At 39.5% G+C, this 5,112-nt stretch overlaps 1 protein-coding gene across 1 annotated transcript in view; it reads right to left on the bottom strand.

The window, feature by feature from the left end:
• The window catches only part of TTC7B (tetratricopeptide repeat domain 7B), a 119,158-nt gene that overhangs the window by 998 nt on the left and 113,048 nt on the right, over positions 1–5,112 (bottom strand). The window lies entirely within an intron of this gene.

The following is a 5,112-nucleotide window of genomic DNA, read 5'->3' as shown; positions in this document are numbered from 1 at the left end:
CTGCAAGGAAACAAAGGGAAATGGCTGAGAATGGCCAGCAGGGCTTTCCTGAAGCTCAAACGAGGTCACTGCAGTGAAATAAGGGTAGGCAGCTCTCGGGCTCAAAGTGTTAGACTATGTAATTTTTATTTATTTTTTAAATTTAAGAAAAGCAATTACCTGATGCAGGACTGGAGCAAGCTACTCCACACCAACAAAGTCAAGTGGCTTTGGACAGGAAACAAAGACTGAATAACAAAAACTCCACCTATTTGCCAAGAAGCAGGAAGTACCTGGGCTTTTGTGCAAGCTCCTGTTATCTGAAGTCTAAGGTGTGTGCTCTGAAGTTTTCACACCCTCCCTGTGCATCTTAGCACCCAGCTCATGGCCTTTAACACCTGAGACCATACACAGCACCAGCAGCACTAGGGGATGGCTGTAACAAGACTCAGTTCAGCTCAATAGGAAACAACCACTGTGCTTGATTTAATCTGTGGAACAGGAACAGGGACTGATATTGCCCCAGTAATGCACAAAGGACCAGCAGGCACAGAGCTTCCTCATGAGCATACTTGTTACAGATCCTCTATCCTCCTCTGTGAGATGAGATCCAATTCAACACTACACAATCCAGAGCACATCCAAACCCACTAGGATATGGGCTGAATGAGGCCATGGAAATCTCCATCCCTCACATTCAGCTATGTTACTGTGCCAGAAAAGTCATGGAATGACCCAGTAAGAGAGCTTTACTTTGGGATTATAATAATCCTAACAATATTATGAATTTTTACATTGTGATTCTGTACTGCAAAACACAAATGGACCACAGATCTTTGTTTTGCAGAGAGGTGTCCCAATTACACACTCACAGAGGCCCTATGCCTTCTGCCCTCCCAGCCCCCACTCCTTGGACCACAATTTCTTTTATCTCTCTGTACATCTGTCCCTCAAATCCTTATTAACCTAAGCACTGCTGATTAGAAAGTACTGACATTCTATGCAGCCCCTGAATTACCCACCAAACATTTCTGGAATTGTGCCCACCTGGCTGACTTTCAGCTTGGGAAGACTGTTAACTCCATCCTACAGAACAACTGAGCACACCCTGCTCAGAAGAACAACATAAAGAGTGCTGTACAGTATTGGCAAGTGAATAAATAAATGTAATGCAGGCTAATTTCTACCAGCCTGCAGATGTTCTCACACAAAGGTGCTAGAGGGGCTTTTCTGGGTTTGGACTTTTTCTGAGCTGTCAACTGAGTCAGCATTTTCAGAGCAAGTGAACAGTACTTCCAATACTTTCAAAAACTGGATAACTCTCAAGGTCAGTGCTTTTTTCCCCTGCAGTGAAGTGATTATCAGTGACTGGGAGGTATCAGATGTGAAACTACAGAAAAAAATGAAGCAAGATGGAATACACAAAGCTGGTGTCACTGCAATGCACCTAACCTTAATAAAATTTAAGTGTTCTTATTTTTCAAGATAAGAGCCTCTGTTTTCATAAGCCTTGCTTTTTGGGGGTGCAGATATGTATATTTTATACCTATTAAACATGGGAATTATTTGAATATTGTTAATACTTTTTTTCATAAATATGCCAGACCATTTTCCCAGCTTGCTAAAGATACAAGCTGTTCTTTTCAAGACCAAAGAAAACCCAAATTTTGCAGATATAAGCCTGTTCATAGGAAGAGACACATATTACATCACATTTGCCCTATTCTGTATGGTGAAAAGGATAGCTGAGATTTTCTAGGTGATAGAACTAGAGCAAATACTGTCAGTTTGTCTGCTTTTATACTTTCCTAAGAATACAAGCATTAGTGTTGAAATTAGCATTTAGCAGTAGTGAAGGAACTACTCTTGCATGGGCAATGAGGTTGCATCCTGTCCCCTCATGTTTTGGGGACACAGCTTCTCGAGAGAGTGCCTCCTGAAAGTCAGTCCTTCACTGCTGTCTCAGCCTGGGATGGTATGAACACTCCTGCCTCAGGTGGTAGCCCTGGGACAACAAGCTTTGCTTCTAAAGAACAAAGAGAAAATTAGACTTGCTTCATGCAGAGCCTTGAAAGGATAGTGACATTTGATCACTGTAGCTATGGGCTGAACTCAAACAAGTGATCTAGAGAAAGAACACAAAACACCCTCTGATTCATGAACTCTCTCAGCATGATGGTCAGATGTCAAGCACTGCAAGTGTCCAGTTTGTGAATCCCCTTCCCAGATGACTTCATTAAAATGCTGAGGCACAGAACATTTCAGATTGTTTGCAGTCCCTGCCTGACTGTGCTCTATTAAGCATTACACACCACGGGCAGAAGGAGCAGGCATGTCTATCACACAGCAATATCCTTTGGTGACCTCACACCAACATTCATCCAAGAAAACCAACTTCAGTTTACCAGCTGTCAGCATACAACTGCTTTCTGCATTAACTCTTTAGGAAAAGACCTAAACCATTAAAACCAACAACAACAAAACTCACTCAACTAACTCCCTTCCCAAACCAAAACTCCACTAAGATTTTCCAGAAACTATCAAATTTATATTATTATTTAAATTATCCCAGTCCTTCACTGTGCATATTCCTCTGCTTTCTAACTGGAAACAAAACCTCAAAGATACCAGTTTGGGCCTTCACCTATTTAGAAGCAGATGTACAGAAAACATTTATTTGCAGAATAATGTGAAGTTTTTTGCTTTACGGCTGGAGAAGAGCCTGAAAAACACATCAGCTCTGCAGAAACACAGAAGTGTACTTAAGTGACATATGGTTCACACCTTAAGACTTGGCATGTTACCTTAAAACCTAAGCAGAATGCCTTTTCTGTATATCCTCTCTATTAATCTTTAAAAAGATAAAATATGAGAAGGATTCTGGAATCTGAATCAATTACAAAAAGTGCTATATAATAATTTGTGCAAATAAGAAGATCCATTCAACAAAATATAAGAAAACCAATAAGTTCCTAAGGCAACCTATTTGTTCTTTGTACATTTTAGAATGCTGCAGTACTTGACAGAGGTGTTTAAGACAACTGTTGGCATCTGGAGGAGAAAGCAGGATCTTTCCTGCTATTGCATCTCTTTCACATGAAAGAACAATAAATGTATGATGTTTGCTTCTAACACAGTTATAAAAGCCTCTAATGTCTGCAGATCTCTTCATTTTGCAGCTCAGTACAAATGTTGCTTATTACTTCACTCCATGTTTGGTTTGCTGAGAATTTGGGTGTTCCTTTGAGGTTGATTTTTTTTCCTGTCAAATTACTGATCTCCCCTAAGTGTGTTAAGGCTTTCACTTTCTCTCTGGTTAGGATGTCTGTATGTTGTAAACTCTCTAGGCAAACCTTATTTTCTTTTAGCCAGTTCACATTGTAGGGGTGGATTTTGTAACTCAAGAAACAAGAGAGAACTCTAATGAGAAATGGCACAGGCAGAAAGTAAAGAGAATCTCTGAAGAAACAAAGAGACTTTTTTATGCCATCATCACAACCAATGAAACCAGTGCTTCATGACTCCAGTGCGCTGATATTTATACCAGTCACTTTGAATAATCAACAGTACTCAAAGATGTGTAGAGTTCAGCTGCTCTCTGCTCAAGGAAAGGTCAACAGCCCTTTAGAGTGCCCAGCCAGAGCTGGGAGTAAAAGGGATTGAGCAATTCTCAGAGCCTCCAAGGTCTCTCCAAACGGGCTTTCTAAAACAGCAACACTGTGTAACACTGTGTGCTGCCTCCAACAGGGAGGTACTGCTGTCACCACAGACAGGTTCTACACAAACTTCATATCCTAACAGAACAAAACCCTCTAGGAATTAATCAAAATGGGGAGGAAAGGGCTTCCAACTTTTGCCACAGGTTATTTTCAAGATCTTGCCAATTCTTTCCTCACCCAGTCTGGAGTCACAAAGTCTCCCTCTTGCTGGGCAATGATTTTACGTGTGTTTCCTCCCTCAGCCATTCCATTTATACTGCATTTTACATTGCCCCACACACAAAACTGCTATTCTTTGCTTATTTCACCCAAACATCTCTTCAAGGACTGCTTTTTACAATGCTCAGTCAAACAAAGCCATTTGTTCATTAGACAAATGCAAGCGTCTTTTAAAAGGAAAACATTCAGATTAATTTGGATTTCTAAATGGGGCATTACAGTCTTGAAATAAAATTTCCAGTTAGAAAGTGCACTATTTTTTATTAATAAAATATCATGACTCAGAACCTGAACAACATCATGTAATAAGCAAATGTATAAAGCCATAATTGCTTAAATAAGCATGTAGTGTAGTCTTCACTACAAAGGTATGTTTTTTCTGCATAAGGACTTTCTCTCTTTGCAAATTAACCTGTCATAATGACTAACCAAACAGTCAATGCAAAACACATATCTAGACATAAACATAGGACTAAAATTCTGTAAATAACTAATTTTTCATTTTGAAAAACAGCTATTAAAAGAATTATTAACACCAGCCATTTACAGCAATCTACAAAGGTCACTTTTTTATTTGCTTCTAGGCAAATGAGAAGCTAATGTTAAATTTTTTTCCGTGGAACTAACATTGAAAAAATTACAGTCATAGTTATTGCCCATCATATGTCTCATCAACCCAGAGCTTTATCATAAAGTGCTAAATTATATTTGCATTAACTGGAACAAGAAAATGGTAGAACGGTAACACTACAAAGATCACTGTGGTCTCCTCAGTGTAACCAAAAATTTTGTCTCAAGAGAGCAGGAGATTTCCTTAAGGTTTAACTGTCTGACTACTTCTCCACTGTGCCTGAAAATAAACAGCTATCAGCCTCAACAGAAGCACCACTTGAGATTTTTACCTTTATTCACTTGATATGAAGAGCAATCTTTTCATTTTCTCTAAGAAAAATATAGACTAGAGAGATGATCTCAAATGCAAAGAAATTTATTTACAAGTGAGAAAAAGGGGAACTGTGACCATGAGCCCGTTTGCACTCCTGCCTTTTCCAGGGAGGCAGAGAAGAAACCTGGGAAATGGGAGAAATGGACAGAAAAGAACAAGAAATGCCGCTGATTTAACACACAAAAAAGTGCCAGAGATTCTCATCGTGTTTAAGAAACAGAGCCTGTTGACCTACAGAAGTCTCAGCTA

This window comes from Passer domesticus, chromosome 6 (assembly GCF_036417665.1).
Source record: "Passer domesticus isolate bPasDom1 chromosome 6, bPasDom1.hap1, whole genome shotgun sequence".
Lineage (NCBI taxonomy): Eukaryota > Metazoa > Chordata > Aves > Passeriformes > Passeridae > Passer > Passer domesticus.
The sequence above is the reverse complement of the archived record's forward strand: the minus strand, read 5'-3'. Positions and strand labels throughout refer to the sequence as shown.